We start from the raw sequence: 25,570 nt of genomic DNA, 5'->3' as shown, positions 1-25,570 counted from the left end.
ACAGGAAATGCCGTAACGGCTACAACGGTTTCAAATCAGCATCTCTTTGACAAAAAATGTAAATGAATAACTCAAATAAAACTCCAAACATCTTTAATTGTGTTACTTTTTTGTAAAGCTCTTAGTTTTAAACCTGATGTTTATAAGCTTCTTAGTGTTTGCAACAGTCTGTAAATATACACAATTTTATAATAAAATGCACACATTCACCTTTTTCTAGACTAAACACAGGTATGATCCTAAGTTAAAAAAAAATGAGGTTATCATGAGGTTGTTAACATCGCAATTTATCACTATCGTTTAGTGGTTTTGCAAAGAATTAACCACTCTGTTTTTGTACCATTCTGCGTTGAAGTACCTTCTCTTTGCCCAAATAATCTACTAGCGGTCTCCTTTTTTCTGATAGTTAGCTGTACAGCTTTAACCGCCTCAATGTCCCGACAGCAAACCTCCATGCAGTTGGAACCAGCCTGTTTCGGTTCAACAACGGCGGCGGTGGGGTCGGCGGCGGTTTTGACAGTTTCTGCGGCCGCAGACTAGAGCTGCTGCTTTTGGGTTCATCTGGCTTCGCTGTTTGAAGAAGGTCCAGCCTCCGGAGATGTGGTAGTCAGGGATATGACCTTCCAGTTGTTAAATTTAAGTTTAGATTGACCGTATTTAGTTTTCTTCTGCGCTGGTTCTTCTGACATGTTTGCAAGTGTATATATTCTTTATATCTCTAGGTTAACGGCTGACACACACAGCAGAACAACGTAACAAATAAAGTAAACAACATAACAAATAAACAAATCTAAGCTTTTTTATTGGTTGTAATTTACATGGATACATTTGAATGGTGTGACAATGTCCTATTTGATTGGGTTAAAATTTACATATTCTTCCTGTTATGTCTGCCTGCTTTATTTTACCTAATACAAAGTGACCTGCTCCATCGAAATCGTTCGCATTGACCCGAAGACACATTTTGATTCCTAGCTTTCTAATGAGATCAGGATTGTTTTTGTACTCCAAATATTAAGCAAAATATGTCACATTATATAATGACTGTTACAGAGTCATCGTTTTGAGAAAAAGGCCTTTAAAGTGTTTCTCTTCTCTGGAATCCATCGATCTGATTGATTATTAGCGGAGCAAATGATCAAAAATACTACGGAGGGAAGATATTTTCGTTTGGATTACTGCACTCACGGGAAACACCGGCTGTTGTTATGCCTGTTGTGACGTTAAATTACTCAGTTCTCCGCTTGTAATTATGCCATTACAAACTTCAAACCTGTATTTATCATCTGCATTTGCCGAAACAAGTTTAATATTCTGAAAGCCAAGACTTTGTTTATTTGAAATCAGATGAAAACGAACTGTAACGGACCCTGCCTTGTTATCTATGATTACTATGCCTTACATTCATAATTTCAGCGGGAGGGAGGGGGAGCGGCGCTGCGGAAGAGCAGAGTGGCCAGTGAGAGGCGAGCTGTGGTCTTCCCTTTACAAGCTTAAAAAATGTGTGTAGCTAATGAGATTGAATATATATAACAATACAAAATAACAAAATATACACAGCTAGATCAGATCGCGTTTTAGATGCGACTTTAGAGTAGAGGGGAATTATTGAAACGGGATTTGTACAGTGTTCCGCGCCGCGTGTATATACGTGTGTGTTTGTGTATTTTTGCGTTTGTGTGTATTGTGTTTGTTTCCCGGGGAAAAGACTCACGAGAAACACCGGCTGTTGTTATGCCTGCAGTGACGTTAAATTACTCCGTTCTCCGCTTGTAATTATGCCGTTACAAGCTTCAAAGTTGTAGGCCTATTTATCATCTGAATTTGCCGAAACAAGTTTAATGTACTGAAAGCCAAGACTTTGCTTATTTGAAATCAGATAAAAACAAACTGTAACGGACCCTGCCGTGTTATCTATGATTACTATACACCTTACATTCATAATTTCAGCGGGAGGGAGGGGGAGCGGCGCTGAGGAACAGCAGAGTGGCGAGTGAGAGCTGTCATCTTCCCTTTACAAGCTTCAAACATGCCTGAAGCTAGTGAGACTGAATATAACAATCAAAAATAACAAAATGTACACAGCTAGATCAGATCGCGTTTTAGATGCGACTTTAGAGTAGAGGGGAATTATTGAAACGGGATTTGTACAGTTTTCCGCGGCATCTGCTGCTGCGAAAATGTGGGGCAGGGCTGAAAAGTGGGGGGGCCAATGGCCCCCTGGCCCCCCTGCTTCCGGCGCCCTTGGGCCCCGCCCAACTTGCACACACACGCACAGTGAGAGGCATTTGTTTTGAGGAGAGCGAAGGTTAGCTAGTTTGAATGGTTTAAACCTTAGCACAACATGTTAATTCAAAAACGGAACGACTATGGAAGATAGAGGTGCCGAGGCTGACAAACTTTTTCAAAAAAAGAACAGCACTGGGTACGTAATTTGGCGGTGGTTTGGTTACCATAAGGATGACGTTTCTCAAACAACGGTAATCTATCAAATATGCAGCAAATCCGTTGCCGCCAAAGGTAGTAGTACCTCAAATTTGTTCCAACATCGAAAAATCCATCATCCACTACAAAATGAAGAGTGTGTTAAACTCAGAATGTCAATATCTGGTTCCACACAAACGCCTAAGCAACCAGCCAGGATACAAATGACTCTGGCTTCTTCTTTTTCGAAATCAGTCCCCGTATGACAAAAAAGTTCAGAATGGATAGAAATCACAGCTGCAGTGACTCAATACATTGCCAAAGACATGGCCCCAGTCAGTGTGGTAGAAAAGCCGGGTTTTCAAAAACTTGTGAAGACACTTGACCCAAAATATAATTTGCCTGGTCAAAAATATTGTGCGGAGAAAGCTCTGCCAGCCTTGTACGTTGAAGTGAGAGAAAAAGTGACAAACCAGCTTACAAATGTGACCCACTTCTCTACGACTACAGATTTGTGTTCCAGTAGAACCTGTGAGCCATATCTCAGCTTGACCGTTCATTACGTCGACAACTGGGAGTTGAAGAGTGCATGCCTCCAAACGTCCTTTTTCCCGGAGGATCACACAGGCGAGATAATAGCCCAAGGTTTACAAGAGGCTCTCCTGTCATGGAATTTACCAGAGGCTCATCAGGTGTGTATCACCACAGATAACGGGAGTAACATCGTCAAAGCTGTGAGCCTCAATAAGTGGAAAATACTGCAATGTTTTGGCCACCGGCTGCACCTCGCAATTGGTGAGAAGGCTATCTGTCTGCCTCTTTTATTTTTTTAATATCAGCAATGTTACAACCATACTTGTCAACCCTCCCGATTTTCGCGGGAGACTCCCGATTTCATTGCCCTCTCCCGGTTTCCTCCCGGGGTCATATTTCTCCCGCATTTCTGACATAATCCGATTTACTCAGTACTGTTTCCACTCGGACTTTAATACAGCTACACCATTGTTTGGTTTCCATGGTAGCGCGTCTCTTTAGTAGCAACTGAGGGTGAGTAAAATATATCATAGAAAACAGAACAAGAATCGACGACTCTACTCTTTGCTTACTCCTTACCTGTATTTAATACAGGACCAGCCCACACATACAGTAAGCTCCATCAAGGATGGTACTACAGGCCGCAAGGCAGTGCACTTACAACTACAATAAGCATGTTAAAGGTAATCTAATACAACTCCGAAATCCACAAGCACCCCTCCCCACCCCCACGGTGGTTTTGAAATGCTCCCGATTTCTGAGGTCTCAAGGTTGGCAAGTATGGTTACAACAGCCTGCTAGTAAACACTAAGAATACTTCATAACGTTTTGTGCAATTCATATACATGATGCAACCACACACTATTTGGCCTAAGTTGATTTAAAATCGGACTGAGATTTAGGACTGATTAGTAAAAACATTATTCTGCAAAGGTTTTTTCTTTCTGTATTAGTGTCAGTAGATAAACCTACTCAGTCATGGTAATTATTTGTGATATTTTGTAACCATTTATTTAATATTTTTTTAATGCTTTCTCAGTTAACTTTTTTGTTATTACATGTGCCTATGACTTTTGCACTGTGCTGTATTTAAAAAATATTTGCCAAAAATATTATGGGAGCCAACTCCACGCTGATTGACTGAATTGTTGGATTTCTGTTTCTTTGTCTATATTGTCAGAGAGAAGCATGAAAGACTCCCGCATCGATCGTGCTGTTGGTGTTTGTTAGAAGGTATTGAGCAGTTTCTCATTCAGCTGGAAAAAGAGGAGAGATCTTGGCACAGCACAGCAAGAGCTAAACTTACCTGCACACCAGCTGATCAGTGAGTCTCCTACCAGGTGGGGCTCCCGAGCCAAAATGATTGAGCGAGTGCTGGAGCAGGAGCAAGCTATCTCACAAGTCTTGGCCGCAGACAAAAAAACAAGGCATCTGGTTCTGACCTGGCAAGACCTGGAAGTCCTTGAGTCAGTGCTCAAGGCCCTAAAACCCCTCCTGGAATGCACTGACACGTTATCAGGGGAAGACTATGTTACAGTGTCTTATGAAAAGCCTGTGCTTCATCTCTTCCAATCAGGCATCTTGGCAATTCAGGATGACGACACTGCACTTACTCAGTCCATCAAAGTCTCCATCCTGGATTATCTGAGGGAGAAATGTGATGACCCTGCCACCAACGACCTGCTGGACATGGCTGGCTTAGTGGATCCCAGGTTCAAAACAAGATACATAGCGGAAGACAAGCAAGAGGAAACCAAGTGCAGAGCCATATCAGAGATGGAGGCAATGCTGTCTGAGTCTGACCAGGGTACAGCTGAGTCATCTGCTTCACAACATCAAGCACCAGCAGTATCAGAGCCACCAAAAAAGAAAACCCTTGGAAGCTTCTTCAAAAGGGCAACAACATCCTCTGCCACATCATCACATAGAGAGCGGATTGAAACAGAGTTGTCTGCCTACTTGCAATCTGCCGATGCTGACAGTCAATCAGATCCCCTGAAGTGGTGGAAGACCCATGAGGAAATGTTCCCAAACTTGAAAAAAGTGGCAAAAAAGTATCTTTGTATGCCCGCCACCAGTTCTCCATCGGAACGATTATTCAGTACATGTGGGAATATAGTTACATGCCATCGAGCAACTCTCAAACCCGACACAGTTGATAGACTTTTGTTTTTGGCACAAAACCTGTAGATAAGCAGTTAGTACTGACTGCAGACATGACACAATCTTGCACAAAATGCAGCTATTTTTTTGTATATAGTTTTTGATCAAACCAGTTTGACATCATGCACTGGTTTGTTGATTTAAAAGAAAAGATGCACTTTGATTTACAATGTCTAAAAAGTCCTTTTATTTATGTTACATAAAAATGTCCAGTGACAGTGACTTTACTTTATTATTTTATTATTGCACTTTCAATATGTTTTGATATGTATAAGGTTTTCTACGTTTTTTCATTGAGCTCTGCTTTTGCCCATATAAATAGGCAACAGTATGTATGTAGGCCTACATTTATTTTAATATGTATTGAATAAATACTGTAAAACTCAACTTTATGATTTACCGCACATTTGTCTCATTATTTTACATTCCCTTTTTTCTAAGTATATATTTTTGGTGTGTTGGTTAAAATCGTTTTAATAGAAACCACTAATGAAGACAGAATAAATAACAATGGTTTAATGCAGACATATGTTGCAGGGACTACTAGAATCATCATACTGGCGTGACTGTAAAAATCAAGGGGTTAAATAAAAAAAATGTATGTGTTTAGAGGAAATTTCAGAATATCGCGATATATATTGTGCATCGCGATATAGTCAGTAAATATCGCGATATAATTTAGAGACCATATCGCCCAGCCCTATACACTACATATACCGGGGACACCACAGTGAAAATACGGCATTCTAGCGGGCAGGACAACGACAGCATCTTCACATAAAGCCACTGGATGACCGTCAAAACAGTGTCTAAAGAAAGGTACACTATCAGACTGTGCCATGACAGAAAAAAGGCTTCTTCGCTAAACACGCACTCCCGTGCTTTAGGCTCCCAACTACGTTCAAGACCATCATCAACTGGGTCCGCTGCAGTCAGGGCACGAGCGAGAGCAGAAGCAGCTAAAGCACGTCGTTCCTACGCCGAAGAGGAAATTAATCTAAGGCTGGAAAAAGCTAAGTTGGAAGCATCTATGGAAATGCTCAAAATACAGAAAGAGACAGCTGCAGCTATAGCTGAAGCAGAAGTATTCAAAGCTGCTGAGGATTTAGACATTGAGAAAGAAATGAGTAAAAAATGTTTAAGCTCTGTATCATTGGAAGCAGCATTACGCACACAGCAATATGTTGTTGACCAAGCCAAAATAACGGAGGCTAAACCTCAACTAAGTGATCATTATGTACCAGCAAATGTACATGTACAAAGCAAAGCCCTGGTGACAGCATTTCACATTCACAGCTCAAACCAGAAGCCAAACCTTTCATTCTCCATCAAACCAATCCTGGATCCCAATCACCTCATCTTACCTCACTGCAGCCTTGCATCAACGGAGACGAGTATTACATTACATTACATTACATTGCATTTAGCTGATGCTTTTATCCAAAGCGACTTACAATAAGTGCATTCGACCAGGAAGATACAACCTTGAAGAAAACAGAATCATATAAGTACATCAGGTTTCATAGAGCCGAACATTTCAAGTGCTACTCAACTGGCTTTAGATAAGCCAGCCCTTTATTAGTATATAAGTGCTTTGTTAGTAATTCTATCGCTCAAAGTGGAGTCGAAAGAGATGAGTTTTTAGTCTGCGCCAGAAGATGTGCAAGCCATCTGCTGTCCTGATTTCAATGGGGAGCTCATTCCACCATTTTGGAGCCAGGATAGCAAACCCACAAGTTTTTGCTGATGGGAACTTGTGTCCCCCTCGCAGTGCGGGTGCAGCGAGCTGTTTGGCCGATGCAGAGCGGAGTGCACGTGCTGGGGTGTACGGTTTAACCATGTCCTGGATGTAGGTAGGGCCAGATCCATTCGCAGCATGGTACGCAAGTACCAGTGTCTTGAAGTGGATTCTAGCAGTTACCGGAAGCCAGTGAAGGGAGCGGAGGAGCGGCGTGGTGTGGGAGAATTTTGGAAGGTTGAAGACCAGACGAGCCGCTGCATTCTGGATGAGCTGCAGAGGTCGGATGGCACATGCAGGTAGACCAGCCAGGAGGGAGTTGCAGTAGTCTAGGCGTGAGATGACGAGAGCCTGGACCAGAACCTGCGCGGATTTCTGGGTCAGCTGGGGACGTATCCTCCTGATGTTGTAAAGCGTGTATCTGCAGCAGCGGGTTGTAGCAGCAATGTTTGCAGTGAAGGACAGTTTGTTATCTAGGGTCACACCCAGATTCCTTGCAGTCTGAGTCGGGGAAACAACAGAGGTGCCGATGTTGATTGTTATGTCAACAGTGGGACAATCTTTTCCCGGAAGGAAAAGCAGTTCAGTCTTGTCAAGGTTGAGCTTGAGGTGATGAGCAGACATCCACTGAGAGATGTCTGCTAGGCAAGCAGAGATGCGTTCGACGACCTGGGTCTCTGAGCGGGGAAAGGACCGAATTAGTTGGGTGTCGTCAGCGTAGCAGTGGTATGAAAAACCATGCGGGCTAATGACAGACCCGAGTGAGTTTGTGTACAAGGAGAAGAGGAGGGGACCAAGAACAGAGCCCTGAGGGACCCCTGTAGTTAATTGACAAGGGTCGGACTCGGACCCTCTCCAAGTTACCCTGTAGGTGCGGTCTTTGAGGTATGAGGTGAGGAGGGAAAGTGCAGAGCCTGAAACTCCAAGTTCTTGGAAAGTGCGAAGGAGGATCTGATGGTTCACCGTGTCGAATGCAGCAGACAGGTCCAGAAGGATGATGACAGAGGAGAGGGATGCTGCTTTAGCAGTGTGCAGTTCCTCAGAGACAGCAAGGAGAGCAGTTTCTGTTGAGTGACCTGCCTTGAAACCAGACTGGTGCAGATCCAGAAGGTTGTTCTGATGGAGATAACAGGAGAGTTGTTTAAAGACAGCGCGTTCAAGTGTTTTAGACAGGAACGGGAGGAGAGAGACAGGCCTGTAGTTTATAACATCAGACGGGTTGAGAGTGGGCTTCTTTAGGAGAGGGTTTACTCTTGCCTCCTTGAGACTGTTTGGAAAGAGACCAGAAGTTAGAGGAGTGTTGATGAAATGGGTGAGAAACGGTAGAATATCAGGAGCGATAGTCTGAAGGAGGTTTGAGGGGATAGGGTCCAGAGGACAGGTGGTAGGACGGGCAGAGGTAACGAGGGTAAGAACCTCACTTGGAGAGAGAGGGGAGAAGGAGGTCATTGTGTGGGTGAAGGGAGGATCTGGTGACCCAGCGGTGAGTAAAGGTGAGTCAGAAAAAGAAGAGCGAATATCATCAACCTTCTTTTCAAAGTGGTTAACAAAGTCGCTTGACAGGAGGGGGAGGGGCTTTGGGGGGGTCCAAGAGGGTGGAGAAGATAGAAAATAGTTTTTTGGGATTGGAATAGGAAGATTGGATCTTATCTTGAAAGAAAGTGCTGTTTGCCTGAGAGATGGAAGCAGAGAAAGAGGAGAGGAGAGCCTGATAGGTTAGGAGGTCGCCATGGTGTTTGGATTTCCGCTCTGCTGCCCTAAGAATGGTTCTATTAGCCCGCAGTGCGTCATTTAGCCAGGGAGCAGGAGGGGATTGACGAGCCTGCCGAGATGTGAGAGGACAGAGAGAGTCCAGAGAGGATGAGAGAGTAGAGAGGAGAGTTTCTGCAGCCGAGTTTGGAGGCAGGAGTTGGAACGAATCAGAGGAAGGGAGGGCTGAGAGCACCGATGAGGCAAAGGTAGAGGGGGAGAGGGAACGAAGGTTGAGGCGGACAGGTGCAGAATTAGAAGAGATTAGTTTGTTATGTTTGGAAAGGGGTAGAGAGAATGAAATGAAGAAGTGATCCGATGTGTGGAGCGGGTTTACAGAGAGGTTAGAAGTAGAGCAGTTCCTTGAGAATATGAGATCAAGGACATTGCCAGCGTTATGAGTTGGTGGGGATGGCGACAGTGAGAAGGCAAAGGTGGTTAAAAGAGATGTTAGTTCGTCTATCTTCCCTGTCTAGAGGTTGAAATCTCCGAGAAGTACAGCGGGAGGGCCAGTTTCAGGGATGTGTGAGAGGAGATTATCTAACTCCTCCAAGAAATTCCCCAAGGCGCCTGGTGGACGGTAGAGAACAACAATGGTTAATTGTATAGGATGGGTTACTGTGACGGCATGGAATTCAAAGGTGGAAGGAGTGAAGTTAGGTAGCTTGAAGAGGGAAAAGCTCCAGTTGGGAGAGAGCAGGAGACCGGTGCCACCTCCTCTGCCAGAGGGTCTGGGTGTATGGGAGAAGGAATATGCTGTGGGGAGAACTGCTGGGGTGGATGTGTTGGATGGAGTGATCCAGGTCACCGTGAGAGCAAGGAAATCCAGAGACTGCAGGTAAGCGTAGCTAGAGATGAAGTCAGCCTTAGGAACAGCTGACTGGCAGTTCCACAGGCCCCCTGAAACGAGATGTTGGATCTCAGTGGAGCGTGTGGGATAGACAAGAGCAGGCCGGTTATATCGATTAGGAGATACACGGGGCCAGTGATAATTGCGAGAGGACACATGAACAGGAATGGAGAAAATACACATGATTATAGCATGATGGGCTAAAAAAACAAAGAGAATTGAATAAAACAAAAGAAAACACCAGCGATACTTAGCTCAATCAAAGTAGGATTTGCCTCCCTCGTGACTCCAACAGGACTCCAATGTCTTTGTCAGTCTTCGTCTGGCTGACGCTCCAGGAAAGAGCCACCTAAGATGGACACCTGATTGCTGAGTTCTCACAGCTGTGGGGGCACGCCCCTCTAATTAGTTAACTCTCTTCAGCTGGTGGGCGACAGCAGAGTGTTCCTGCCTATTGTAATGCAGGGTTGAGGCGCGTGACCCACTGAGACCTGTGTTACAGGTTGAGTTGAGCAGATCTGAGATTTAAAATCTCTCAGAAATCGCCGTTTTAGCTACAATAACTACAGAACAATTATACAGAGTAGAATAAATGAAACAGAGAAGTCTATTTAAACAAGAATATAACTTACAGTGATTGCTGAGTCAGTATAGGTAGTGTCCTCACCGGGTCTGGATGCCCACGCTCATAGGTCACGCAATGTTAGGTTTGAGAACAACCGCTGTACTCCTGGACAGTATTACAGGCCTCAAAACCACAGTGGTAACCCTTCCTCATCGCCCCATCCCATGTCTCCAAATTACAATCACGACGACTCAAACCTGAATGACTTTGTGAGATATTTTGCACGGCACGAGCTTGTGGCTACAGGTTTGCTTCAATTCAATGAAAAACCTCAGAATTACAGAGGAGACGGTCTTTCCAGACCGCAACCCAGGGTTTAAACCTGACACCAAGTGAGGAGATGGACCTTCTGCACAATTGGCTTGGTAACGAGGCAAGACAACATGTCGAACAGATAAGAGCAATACACATAAATCACCCTGAAGCAGGATTAGCAATAATATGGGACAGACTCGAGCGAACATATGGCTCACCAGAAGTCATTGAAGACGCTCTGTTCAAACGCATTGAAACCTTTCCTAAAATAACACATCAAGATTATTCCAAACTGACCAAGTTAAGTGATCTATTAATGGAACTTAAATCTGCCAAAGCAGAAGGAGACTTTCCTGGTCTCTCCTTCCTCGCCACAGCCAGAGGCGTCAACCCAATAGTTCAGAAGCTTCCATTCGGTCTGCAGGAAAAGTGGGCATCAGTCGGTGCATCCTACAAGCGGCAAAATCTTGTCCACTATCCACCCTTTGACTTCTTCGTGAACTTTGTCAGCCAGGAGGCAGGGAGGAAGGAAGAATGATCCGAGCTTCAACTTCGCCTCCCACACAGACACAGATAAACAGAATGATGAGACAGGTTGGAAACCAAACAAATATCGGGAGGTCTCTGTCCACAAAACAGAGATCTTCCCCGGAGACGTTACTGAAACTGGTGAGCCCTCAACAAGATCTGAGGACTTTGATAAAATTTGTCTGATACATGAAAAGCCACATCCACTCCGCAAATGTCCTACATTCCGAGCAAAGGCCATTGATGAGCGTAAGGCACACTGTAAGAAACGTACCGTGAAATTCACAGTATTTAACTGGCAGCAATTGACAAGTTACTTACTGTAACTTGTCAATTGCTGCCAGTTAAATACTGTAAAATGAATTACAGTAAGTAACTTGTCAATTGCTGCCAGTTAAATACTGTAAAGGAAATGACAGTATTTACAAGTTTTTATTTACAGTAACAGTGTAAAATGAAACACAGTAACTTCCAAGTACTGTATTTGTTTTTATGGCAATAGTGTTTTAACTGTAAAATGAAACACTAATATTTAATTACTTTATTTTTTGTTACAACAGTAGTGTTATAACTGTAGAATAAAACAGTAATTTCGAAGCTTTGTATTTTTGTTTAAGCTAATAGTAATATCCAAAAACATGGAGATTGCCTTTTTAAAACAGTGTGGATAACAAAACACAAAGAATATGAAGCCATTTCTTCTGCCAAGCCATTTTAGAGACGTGCTGTAGTTGAAAAGGTGTCACGATCTCGACACAAACTGGAGAACCCAAATGCACGACCCAGAGACACAGTCTTGAATGTAACAAACATTTTCTTTTTAATGTCATTGAATAGAAAATCCCTCTAAAATAAACTTAAACTAACAAAACAACAAAACCTGACAAGACTGGAAACGATCCTCTCTTTGCTGAGGCCTGGCACGACCACATGTGGGAACAAACATGAACTGATACAGGACAGGGGGGGGACAGGACTATTTAAACATGAGGTGAGTGGGAACAGGTGGAAACAATCAGGGGCGGGGCAGACACTGACGATGGCGGGAAAACACAAGAGGGAGGAAGTAACAGGGCCGCAAATGAGAGACAAGAGGTAAGTAGAAAATGAAACAGGAAATGGAAAACGAGACACGACATGAAACACAGGGACTTAACTAGAGATGAATGACATAAATAGACAGACCTGTCATGACGTGAATAAACATGAAAACCTTACTAAAACGTGAAATGACAGACATAATACATAAACATAACCAACACATGACACAACAAAAGGCATTGTTTGGCAAATACATTATCACTATTCTTAGATAATACACAATATTTGAAAACACTTTGAATACAAACAACCAAATGCATGCAGGAATGGACCCTGTCCTGAACTTACAAACATTACACGTGTAAGACATTTTGATAAGCTAGCCGAGTACAGTTAGCTTACTTGCTTTTTCACTAAGCGGCCTGACGTCGGACTGTCAAACTTTGGCTAGGGTTACATAAATGAACTGACAAAATTATTTGTATTAATTACTTTCTTTGTCTCTTGAGTTACCATGTCCATTGGGGGAGTTTACTTCCTGGTTCAGCAAAGGGCGTGGCCTAGTGCTGAGGACTCATAAATACTGCAAGGAGCCAATTGGGACAGATTGGGACAAACCACCTGCTTTCATGTTAAAGGGAGGATTTGGGTTTTGTCAGTGTCCTTTGTGTTTTCTGTTACTATTAATTATCCCTTGGTTTCAACTTGGTTTGGCCAAGCCACTATATAGGTTCCTTGGTTTTTCATTGTAGCAGGTCAGTTTGTTGAGTTAACACCTAAGTGTTAAGTTGATGCCATGTTTATTTGAAGCATTTTCTGTTGACCTCTTTTATAGGCCTAGTTATTAGAAATGATTGGTTTATGATGTTTTCTGTGGACTTTTGGGTAAATAAAAAACCCTGTTTATTTAAACCACTCCTGTGTCCTGTTGTTCATACCCCTTACTGTTTATTCACCATTCAATTCATTCTAAATGTATGGGTAGATTGTGTACATTACTTTTCACTTTACTGCTTTTTGCACTCCTGGTTAGAAGCTTAACTGCATTTTGTTGTCTCAGTACCTGTAATCTGTTCAATAATAATAAAGTTGAATCTAATCTTGAGCAGGAACAAATGTCTTTACTTAGTACATATCTGACATTAACGATTAAACACATTTGTGCATTCTTTATAAAAGCAAACTGCTCAAGACCACTGACGGAAGTAGTTTTGCAAAGTATTAAGTGGTTCTGTCTTTTACATGTAGGATTCAACCCCCCTTGTATTGATTTGTTTTAAAATGAACAGACACTTGAGTCATTCATTTGTAGTGATATAATAATTGTTCATCTGCAACGAAGAACGGCAACGCAAATCCCGCCGTTGCAAACCGAGTCAAGTCGACTCCGAGCTGTCCGACTTCAGGCAAGCTTTTTGAGACTTCCCTCAGCTGCAATCGGCTATTCTCGTCTACTTTCGAGCCGCCACAATAATAATACAAATGATGATTATTACCTTACTTTTGTCTATTTTTATTCCTCTGTGTTGCGTTTTTAAGGTGCAATGCCAAGACACATTCTTTGTATAAATCAGCACCACATTTGTAGTTCTTCCGGTTTGCAAAGACATAGGGTCTTACAAATATACAGCGGCGCCGCGAGGGATTTTGGGCCCCATGAAAAGATATCACATTGGTTACTTAAACATTTTTTTCTTAATATTCTAAAATAGTTTGGGCCCCTGTCAGTCACGGGCCCTTAGAATCGTTCTAACTTTTCACCCCCTTACGGCGCCCCTGCAAATATATATCTAATAAGTATATAAAATATCTAGTATAGCCAAACTAGTAATTACACTGCATCAAAATTATATATATTAAGAAAAATATGTTGGTTTATTTAAGATATTTTAGCTATAAATGGGTTTTTTCGGTTGGTTCTTTCTTTTTTGGTTACTGTGATCTTCTACAGTACATTGTTGGTTACTGTGAATATCTACAGTACATTGTTGGTTACTGTGATCTTCTACAGTACATTGTTGGCTACTGTGATCTTCTAGTACATTGTTGGTTACTGTGATCATCTACAGTACATTGTTGGTTACTGTGATTATCTACAGTACATTGTTGGTTACTGTGAATATCTACAGTACATTGTTGGTTACTGTGATCTTCTACAGTACATTGTTGGTTACTGTGAATATCTCCAGTACATTGTTGGTTACTGTGATCATCTACAGTACATTGTTGGTTACTGTGATTATCTACAGTACATTGTTGGTTACTGTGAATATCTACAGTACATTGTTGGTTACTGTGATCTTCTACAGAACATTGTTGGTTACTGTGATCTTCTACAGTACATTGTCGGTTAATGTGATCTTCTACAGTACATTGTTGGTTACTGTGATTATCTACAGTACATTGTTGGTTACTGTGATCTTCTACAGTATATTGCTGGTTACTGTGAATACCTACAGTACATTGTTGGTTACTGTGATCTTCTACAGTACATTGCTGGTTACTGTGAATATCTACAGTACATTGTTGAAAAAAAAAACAGAACAAAAAAACAAAAACAGAGCAAGGTGAAATAAAATGTTACATGTCAGTAAAAACAGTAACAGTGTTGTGCCTTTTTGCAGCGTTAGCGTATTTCTTCTTCTATCTCTACTTCTTCTTCTTCTACTACTTCTTCTTCTTCTTTTTCTACTACTTCTTCCTATTCTTCTTCTACTACTTCTTCTTCTTCTTCTTCTTCTTCTACTACTACTTCTTCTTCTTCTACTACTACTACTACTTCTTCTAATTCAATTTACCTGCCCGCGAGATATTGGAGAAAAAAGAAACTCGGCTAGTAGTGTCAACTAAATCCATAGTATTACAAAAGTACTTTAAACGAGTTAAGTTATGAATGTACAGTGTATTCTCAATCGGCAAGTATGGGATTGAATATTACTTTAGTTTAGATTAGATTTATTGTCCCCAGGGGGAAATTCATTTGCACAGCTCTGTTGTGGTAATCTGTATTATATAAACCGTGTTGGTACAATGAGCGACATATAGTGGCGGATTGTGGAACATTGATTTGATTTTTCTCATGGCATTTTGAATCGACTACTCTTGACTAGAGACAAACCAGGATACTTTACTTTTAATCTGTGTCTGTGCATTTGGTGTAGTGTATCCAATATTACATTTGGTTTATATATTAGTCACTTTCTTATGAAATACCAGGTTTTAGGCCTTGGTCTGAACATTCAATCCTGGAAATAAAAAATCAACCAGATACATTTTTCTAGATAGATAGTAAGTAAGTAACATCTGTATAGGAAGACGAGTTAAGGGATAGAGGAGAAAATGTTATGGTATAATTACAGCGCCACTTTATAAATGGAGGAAATCAATGTTAGTCTGTTGACCAAAGTGCAGCCATCTAATAATGTACTATCTGTTATTAAAGATCAGAGGAAAAGAACAGAAGGAGAGGGGTAAATCCGGAATACAAATAAAGAAGCAAAGATATTGTTGAGCAGTGAGAAGGAAAAAAGCTTGGTGTGCCAATTCATTACATTGCCAGTATTTTTTGTTGTTGTGAAAAAAAAGAATCGCCCACTCAAATTTTTTAACAGCCCCCTCAGTCATTTCATCCTGGAGCCGGGCCTGGGTGGAGATCTGGCAGGTAGATCCTGCTCCAAAATATGTCTTGTAAATGTATATCCATCAGGCCACAAAGACAAAGCAATTAAACTGTACGCAATTTTGGACGAACAGAGCAACAGATCATTAGTTCGTTCACAGTTCTTTGAAATGTTCAGTGACCTTACACATTGAGAACATGTGCTGGAGTGAAGGAATCAGCAGGAAGAAGAGCCAGTGGCTATGAAGTTGAGTCTCTGGATGGAACTGTCCGCATCCCATTACCCAGCCTCATATAATGTAATGACATTCCTAACAACAGAAATGAGATCCCAACCCCTGATGTGGCTCTCAATCATGCACACCTCAAGTCAGTGGCGCACCTCATCCCAGACATTGACCCACAAGCCCCAATCATGCTTCTCCTGGGTCGGGACGTTTTCAGAGTTCATAAGGTTTGCAGATGAATGGCTCACACAACCAGCCTTATGCTCAAAAATTAGATCTGGGGTGGGTCATTGTAGGCAATGTTTTGTCTAGAAAGCGCCAACAAACCATTGACGATCAACAGCTTCTACACGAAAACCACAGAACTAGAGCGTCCTATTCTCCAAGTCACTCAGGATTCAGAGGGGAAAACCGATGCTGACCACCTTGGAGGTACTGTTCCCAATCTGGACCATTTGCCTTTTGTGCCGACAGATCAGAACCCCAGAGATCATGCAACACGTTTGGTGGCTCCAGGTAATGTAAAAGACAAACTAACTGGCTGACCAGACCCAAGTTTCTGTCCAAGCCAGAGCCAAGTATCTCTGAGAGCACCTATGATCTTGTGGATCCGAGTCCAGACCCAGATATCCGGCTTCAAGTGTCTACTTTGAGCCCTGCAACAGCTCATAAGCAGCTTGGTTCCCAGCGATCTACCAAGTCCTCTTTATGGGAGTTACTCACTGTTACTCGCCTCTTGCACATCGCATATGTGTTCAAGGCAACCCCAAAAAATAACAGTTATCGTAAGGGCTGGCATTGCCGCAAGGCAGAATTCACTGTTGAGGAATCCAATCAGGCCGCAGATATCATCATTCAAGCATGCAAGAAGTGGCAGTCAAATCAAGTACCAATATATGTATGGCCTCTTCGACTGACAACACAGACTTTTCCTAACAAAGACGGGAAGTTGCATCAGATCGAGGTGAAGGTCATCAAACCAGGAGGGACTTCGCTCTTTCTTAGGCCTGTTGCAGAGATGGTGCCTCTTCTCCCCCCAGATGGCTAGGTGATGGAAGTGTTCTTGATTTGGGTGACGTGTATCACGCCAGACGGGGAGTGTTCTGTTACAGCTAAGTTAACTCTGGTTTGCATTTTCTGGGCTATTCTTTGTGTGCCTAATGTGCCTAGTCGTGGTCCCTTTAAGAATCAGGATGACATCATCAGATGGGTGTGTCAGTTGATCATTAGAGAGGGAATAGGCAAAGCATGGCTCTGTGAGCAATGTGCTATTGTTTGTAAGAAATCCAGCTACATCTGCATACGTCTTAATGCCTTTGATCGCATCGTATGTAAGTATTGTTTATGTTTATGTTATTAACAATTACAGATGATTATTTCAGAAAATATTGTTTTCTGTGGTGTTTAATGCTGGAGATATTCTGAGTTGTCTCAATATTGTACAAGGTTAATGCAAGGAGAGTTAAATGAGTAAATGTACAAATGGTTGATTATATGTTTAAAATATGATGCCATTTATAACTGTTTGAGTTCTAGAATTACAATAAATACATTAAAAAGCTTAATGTAAATATAACATGGCACTTCAATTAATGTTAAAGCTGTGTTGATTTATATACATTGTGCATATTTGTGTAGAAATGATCATAGAATTGATTGTATTTTGTCTTGTTTATTTTTGTTCATCATTAAACCTGTGCACAAAGGATTCACGTCTTCAGAGTCTTGGTGTACAGAGGGAGTTTATCTGGCTGTTAAGAAATACACTACATTTTTTGTACTTTTAACACACTTGAAATGTTCTCACTTGCTTGGTTTCAAAGCATAACAAATGCCATAATCTGTTCATTTGGGACCATCAATGCTATTTTTCATTGCTGTTGCCGACCACTATTGCTCATGTAAACCTACTACTGCTGCGCCCCCTGTAATCTCAGATGCACCCTGAGTCATTTTGTTCTGGAACCGGGCCTGTACACGGCCATATTCTAAACAAAATACAGAGCCCATTCCGTGTCCTGTTAGTGTTTACTTCCTGTCTGTCTTCTTCTGGGGATTTATCTGACGTCCAGCGCTCCGTCTTTTAACCTCTTTTCCTTTCTCTTTCTTGATCCTCCGTAGCAACCTTCATTATAGTCCTTGATAGTGGTCTGTAATGTATTAACAAAAGGTGTCAATCAGAATCGAGTATTCAACTAAGCCGTGTAATACAAGTTGTTAGTAGCCTTAAGGGCCTAACCAGTTGTTATGCTATACCACATTACCCTTCACTGGATGTATAATGAGCTGCACTAAACTACATTTTAGCATTTCAAATACCTAGCCATTCTTTTGCGGTTATTTTGGTAAAGTAACTAAAAAGTAGTGTAACTCATTACATTTCAGAGACAGTAATATTGTAATGTAACTTATTACTTTCAAAAGACAGTAGCCTAATAAGCAGTGTTGTGCTAGTTACTGAAAACCAGTAACTAGTTACATTACTAGTTACTTCATTTCAAAAGTAACTCAGTTACTTTACTGATTACTTACACCAAAAAGTAATGTGTTACTGTGAAAAGTAACGTTTTAGTTACTTGAAAAAAGGGCTCCCAAAAAAAAAAAACTCCCATTAATGCCCTTATAGCCTTCATTTAAGTACTGTTATTGCATTGGAGAATAATACAACAGAGCTCTCAAGTCTCACGCATTTGGCGTGAGACACACGCATTTCAATCCATTCACACGCCACACCTTGTATTTGTCACGCAGAGATTTCTTTCCAGGGTACCGCCCACCAAGTTGCGCCGCAATTTTGTAAACAAACTAGGCTTGTTTGAGACAAACCGTTGACATTCGCGATACAGAGGGCTTCATGGGAACTTTGAGGGGAGCCAGAAGTTGGAGTACCAAACACCGCTGCCAAAATCTCACTCTGAACTCTGTTCAAAACTTGAGAGCCCTGATACAATCTGTTGATCAACTTGACATGCATTTGCATCACTGAACTCTGCTAAGCAATGTGGTCTATACAAACACAAACACAAAGATATGTTTCAAAGTGCCAATTTATTTCAGGCCAGAACAAACTGACAAAACTTTAGTTGCCTGCAATCTACAGGTCTAGTCTGCCATAATTAACACAACATAGCTGTAAACCTGTTATGGTGGATCTGAACACACTCAACAATACACACACTAACATTCCCAAGATCAAATACAATCTGAATATATTATTCAGAATCAAGTTGGAAAAAATGAATGTACTTTCACACCAAATGCTGGTACAGACAAGACAACCATAAATGCATTAAAACAAAAAACATCAGCTCCTCAAAAATGAAATCTACGAGCAATACCATAAAATAAGAGTTGTATGCCGGCTTTTCTGAAACTAATGGAGAGTAAGCTGAATATATTGTTCAGAATCAAAGTGCAAAAATGAAAGTGCTTTCAGCACCATATAGAGGCAACTGCTGTTGTAGTCCAACAAAATAAGTATAAAAAAACGTCAGTGTTTTTCCTTTAGTTCAAGTATGAAGCAAGAAAGCATACAATAAGTGTTGTGGAATATATATAACAGAAATTAAAGTGCTGTTGTGTCACTGTGGCACACACACACAGACAACAAATGTGAGCCTAGTTAATCAAAACAACAAAAAGTGCTTATTGGCAAAGACCTGAATTAATGTTTGAGTGGAGGTTTAGCTTTCGAACCAGTGGTTGTACCTCATGAGAAGCAGCTTCTCAAACCTTTGGTCAGACAGCCTGTTCCTCTTTGGAGACAGTACCACACTTCCCAGACTGAAGAGTCTCTCAACTGGTGCACTGGATTGGGTAGCTGCATTTAGCTTCAGACAAATTGCCTTTATTGTGGGAAATCTTTTGAGAATCTCCATGCCTGTTTCGGCTGTTTTCAAGTAGGCCATTACCTCAGTTTCCACAGTGCTGAAGGTTTCATCGTCATCCTCAAAGCAAAAAAAGTCCTGCTCTTTGTCTTTGGAGGAGCCTGAGTCTGGTGGAGTTGTTGGAGACACAGGATTCCTGGCTGGTTGCTGCTCAGGGCCAGGGAGAAACCTGTGACACTCTGCTGCCAGGATTCCCTTGACCATCTCTTTCTTCCTCTGGTCTCTCACCCACCGTAACTTAAACTTGGGAAGTGTGACGGCTGCCAGCATTGCATCGTTGCTTTCCAAGACGGATGCAAATCGTTTTTTGATAGCCTGTAAAACATACACACAGTGACACAGACATTAGAATAAGTGAGATTCCTTTTTATCTATTCATTTTACTTGTGTACATTTCCATGAAAGCTGCACACCGCCAGGTGATTTTTAACTATAGTTATGAGTTATTAAATGATTTAAAACTAAAACTAAAACTTTATTTAGCCAAAAAAAGTATTACTATTTATTTCTGTTGCACCCTGGAGTAGAGTTTATACATTTCAGTCAGTTTATCAATATGTTCAAGACTTATTGTGTCCCTTAAATAGAATGCATTGAAAACTACTTTTTGCACATTTCATCAATTTTTCTTTGGCTATATTAGTGCTCTCTTTCAGCTAACAATATTAATGACATATATTCTATAGTTAACAATCATACCACGTGTGCTGTAATAAAAATGAGTGATGTTGCTGGTGCTGATTAAATGCAGTCTTTCTCTACAGTGAAGAGGGAAAACCAGATAATTACAAAAGTGTTGATGAATGTTTCTTACCTGAACTATGGCTTCAGGTAGACCAGTTGCTACAGTCAGACTGTCTTTCATCTCCAGGGTCTTTGACATTAATGTTTCTAGAGTGGGCAGGAGGGTGCCAAAGTAACAGTTTGGGCAGGATGTCCAGAGCAACTGTGAGTGGCTTCATTATGGCACAATATTCCTTCAGAAAATGAAGTTCCCTGTCGCTAATAGATTTGAGCTGTAAACGATCAGAGATGGCACTCAAGTCAATCATAGGCATTTCAACAATTCTTGCCACAGCATCATAAAATGAATTCCATCTTGTAGTGCATGGCACAGGCAGCTTTTTGGTGAACACGTCGCTCACTATCTCTGAGGCCACTGTGGACCTGCTTGCCTTATTCCACAGTGCTGTGCACTTAGCTGTAAAGCTTCTGTAGATTCCTTTAGTCCCAGGATTTGAAAGGAGCCACTTCAGCACGTCAGCGCATGAAATTAAGTTTAGTGTGTGAGATGCACATCTTTGGTGCGGAGGTAAAACAATCCCTTCCTCTGCGGCGGTGTTAAGCACGTCTGCAACGTCAGTGAAGATAACCTCTTCTTCATCATCGTCGTCAGAGAGCGATTCCGGTTGATACATGGCAAAGGCTTTCACAAAGTTAGAGCCGTTATCAGTAACCGCGGAGGTAACTTTTGTTGACACTCCATACAAAGAGTGAATGTGGTCAATCTCACTAGCAATAAGATCGTACGTTTGCCTACCCTTTATCCTTTTACAGGCCAACGCAGCTTTCTGGCGTTGTAAAGTGGTGGGGTTTATCCAGTGAGATGTTATCCAGAGGAAGCTTCTGTTGTGGACAGACCAAATGTCTGCGGTGGTCGAGATGTATTCCAGCCCCTCAAATGTTTTCTTTAGCTCGCTATCCATTTTGGTATATTCTTTGTCCAGGTAGTTGGAAAACGTTTTGCGTCCCATATGCCGTGTACCGCCCGGACATGGTATCATGCTTACTAGCTCCCTGAAAGCGGGTGACTCCACTGTAGAAATAGCTTGCACGTGTTCAACAACATACCGTGCAATGGCTTTATCCACTTTCACCTGACTAGCAGTCCCTCGGTTGAAATCCAGCCGCTGTTGCTTGGGTGGAGGTGGGGTGGCGTCGGATGGCTCTGGGTCTGTGGTCTTAACTAATAGCTTCGTCCCAGCATGTTGTTTTTGCAGATGTTTTAACAGATTAGAATTGCGGTTTTGAGCAGTAGATAGGATCTTTGACCCGCCAAGACACAACTTACACTCAACTAACACATTATTTTCTTTATGCTCGAGAAAAGTAAAATAGTGAGCATATCTCCATGCGGAGAAACTCGACTTGTGCTCCGCCGTCGCCATGATAGTACAACCCAGTCTCATGGCATTTCGTGTTCACCAACACGATTTTTAATCTATTGATTCGTGTTCACCAACACGATTTTCCCCTTTTTTTCGTGTTGCACAGCACAATTTTAAAAGCAATGTATTTCTACTGGTAATGTGTTTCGTGCCTGCAGCACGTCTTTTTCTCCGGTCGGGTCGTGGAAGACCGGAAGCTGTGTGGTTCATAAAAACATTTTCTTACTCAATATCAAGCCACAATTATTGCTTTTATTTTAAATCGTGTTAGAAATTAAAATCAATGTTTTGATGCTATAATGTAGCTTAAACATACCGTCAGTTTAAACGCTCTTTTATACTGAAAAACCAGAAATTCTTGTGCACAAGCAGTTAAGCTTTTATTCTGAAAGTCCTTCATCTACGGTTAGCATTTAGCATGTGGCTAATATACGATTTCCTAAAGAGGTGAATTGAGAAGCGAAATGACTTGGAGTGGTGAAAACCGAAGCCTACTGATTTAACACTACAACGATAGATGTCGAGATACTACCATGTTGAATATTAAATGAAAGTACAGTTTATTTGAATACATTATTGTTTACAGACGAGAGTAGCATGTGACAACATCCGGAATGACCGGAAACCAAACGAGCCGAGAAGTATTGTTTAGAGTATTGATTACAGCGTTTAGAATGTGTTAAATGAAAAGTGATGAAAGAGAATATGAGGAGAAACGGCGTGTTAAGCATATATTGAATGTGAAAAGAACCTATCCTCTGTTTAAATGCAATAACGGACATTGGAGACGAGGTGAGCCGGCTGGCGGGGAGGAGCCAGCAGAGGATATATATAGCAGCGCCGGAGGAGAGATGCGCTGTCTTCTTCTTGCTCAGGAGAACCAGATCAAAGCTGTTTTCTGCCGGAACAACAGTGTTTCCCCTAGGATGGAGTCATAGCAGCGGTGCTAAGGCACGCGGGCCCAGCAAAATGTGAGCGCGGCGCGCGTGGACATTTTAAGTGTGTGCGCGTGCGAAGTGCTTCCCGCCATTATGTTTCTATTTGTCTGCCAGCACAAGAAAGACACATACATCATTAAAGGCTTCAAATATATTCAGTATTGTATGAACATAATTGGTGGTTGGACATCACATCCTCTAGGGGGGTCCGGGGGTATGCCCCCCCGGGAAGATTTGTTTTTACATTTTAATATAAAATGCTTCAATCTGGTGCACTTTGAGCACACAATGACTAGAGACTAGATCTAACTCTAAACACCCATATGAAAAAGATCGTTTTACATTTTAATAATCAAATAATTGAACATACCAATAAACTACCATAGCCAATAACACATATGTAACTTATTTTATTTTTGTTGTTCATTTACATCACTTTCATCAGGCAATTTTTTAGTTTAATATCAGGTGTCAAAAGAGCATGGCACCTAGTAATGAATGTGCCAAATGTCTCCACTTCGTTCCACTGCCCCAGTGACTTGAATATCTTGGGTTCTGCCACCCTTCATGCAGATCTAGATCCCTCCGCTTCGCGTCGGGATCCTGATCAGCCTGTCGGGTGTTCTTTTCCCCATAATGACCGCGTCGCTGCACGTTATCCCTTACAAACTAACTAAGTTAGCTAGATGTAATTCATTCTTAACTGTAGGCTTTTATCAAAGTATTAATTTACTTAATCTAAATGTAACAACATTTTAAATTATAATAACTTACATTTATGGCGTTATGACCTTCTTCTTGAGGTGATTGTGTCCAAATAAAGTTATGTCTGCTTCAACTTGCTGTTGTCTGTCTTGTCAGGCAGTTTTCCTTCAGCTCTGAAAATGACAGCTTTCCCGCGTATCGGTGGCTCGAAGTTGCCGCGAGCGCTAGGGGGCAGCACTTACTTGCGCCCCCTAGCAGCGGCGCAGCGCCGCTGCTGAAAACATATAGGGGAAACACTGAACAATATTCTGTCTGTAACACTACCGCGCCTTTTTTAATTAAAGTATCCCATTTGAATCTTTTCAGAGACTCCATTTAGTCTCATTTTAAAGCTTCTCTCCTGGACGCGAGAATAAAGAACATATTTAACAATCGTATAATTTCGGACTTTTGTTTCCTTTTCTCTGAGGAAAATAAATGGGGCTCAGAGCCTCAGAACACTGAAATCTGTATTTTTAAATCTTTTTTTCCTTCTAATTTGTTATTCTTTTCAAAATAACACACTGTTATTTACTCACCAATAACACACAATTATCCTTGCTTTTATTTATTGGTTTAACTCCATAATCTCTGGCTTTGTTGGCGTCCTTCAGGAACTGAATTTCAAAATAAAAATAACCGGAAACAGACGTAGGCATTTCGTGCGCTTACCCAAGATCCTCAGCTATGGTTTAAGCTCGCTATTGGATGTTTTAGCCGCAATGCATACTGGGATTTGGTGTTTATATTATATGAAATCCGGAAAACATTTTAAAATAATACTTAATTCCGAGTGTTCTTGCTTTTCTCTTTGAAAGTCATCACATAACGGCATTGTAATACACGGTCCGGCTGCATTACATATTACAGATCTGCTGTAGTTCTTTATTTATAGAGCCCTGATGAGAAGACCTTTGGAAAAACTGGAAGAAATGCCGCCGAAACTGAATACTTAACGTGGATCATAAATATATCAACAATTAAACAACATCTTCAATTTCTCTTCACACAATACGTCTCCTTGCAGTATCAACCTTAATTTGGCTGACTTTTATATTTGATCTAATTCGTAGATAGGTTGTATTTACACCATAACGGTGCACAGCTGATATAAAAGGACTTTGATTTTCTTTGAATATAAGAATGTAAATACTGAGTCTGAAATAGTATAGCAATATGCTATAAAATTATGTGAAAACATGTATAAAACTACACATCTTCAGATGTTGTACATACATAAGTGTCCTACACTGATAATACAAAGTTATTATAGCTGTGTGTACCTTGTGTGCACCGCCTAGTGGTTAAAGCACGTTATTGAATTATTGTTTTTATGTGTTATATTTGATTAAAAAAATATTAAGAGTACATACTTTCATAGGGGGAAAGTAGAAGGTCTGTGATAGAAATATAGAATATAAAAAATCAAGAAGATACTGTAAGTGATCTCTACAATAAAACAGTTTAGTGCCAGATGTACAAAGATATTAATAGGAGGATGTGCAAAACAGAAAAACGAATTAACCTTTATTTAAACATTAAATAATACTTTAGATTAAGGTCCTCTTTTAAATAAGAAAAAAAAAATTGGGGCTATCTACAGATAAATATTAACCCTGACAAAGTACTTAACGTCTAATATATTGCTTTCCTGCAATGTTAACTATGTTGAAGCACTTATTTTAACTGATATTATACATATGAATTATACTCTTATGTATGTAGATAGTATAAGAAATGTGCAGAATATGACAGTTTAATGGTGGAGGTACAAACCCATGTTGATAGATGTCTTGTAATGTTCTGTTGAGGAACCTGTGACCCAAGATTTTCATTCATTGCATACACCGTAGTTTGTATATGATATGTCAATAACCTTTGAAAATCTTGAAATCTTGAAAGGGATGTGCAAAATAGCCATTATACAGTCTTTAATTAACTATTAGTAGAGAATAACGAGTAATGAATATACTTTATTACTCGTTTCCATTCATGTCAATTGGAGATAAATGTTTAGTCTTCTCAAGCACCAACCAACAAATATCTCTCCTGATTGTTGGCACTCGGCAATCAGGTTAAC

This window comes from Notothenia rossii (genome assembly GCF_949606895.1).
Source record: "Notothenia rossii genome assembly, chromosome: 1".
Taxonomy (NCBI): Eukaryota; Metazoa; Chordata; class Actinopteri; order Perciformes; family Nototheniidae; genus Notothenia; species Notothenia rossii.
Note: the sequence above shows the minus strand (reverse complement) of the source record.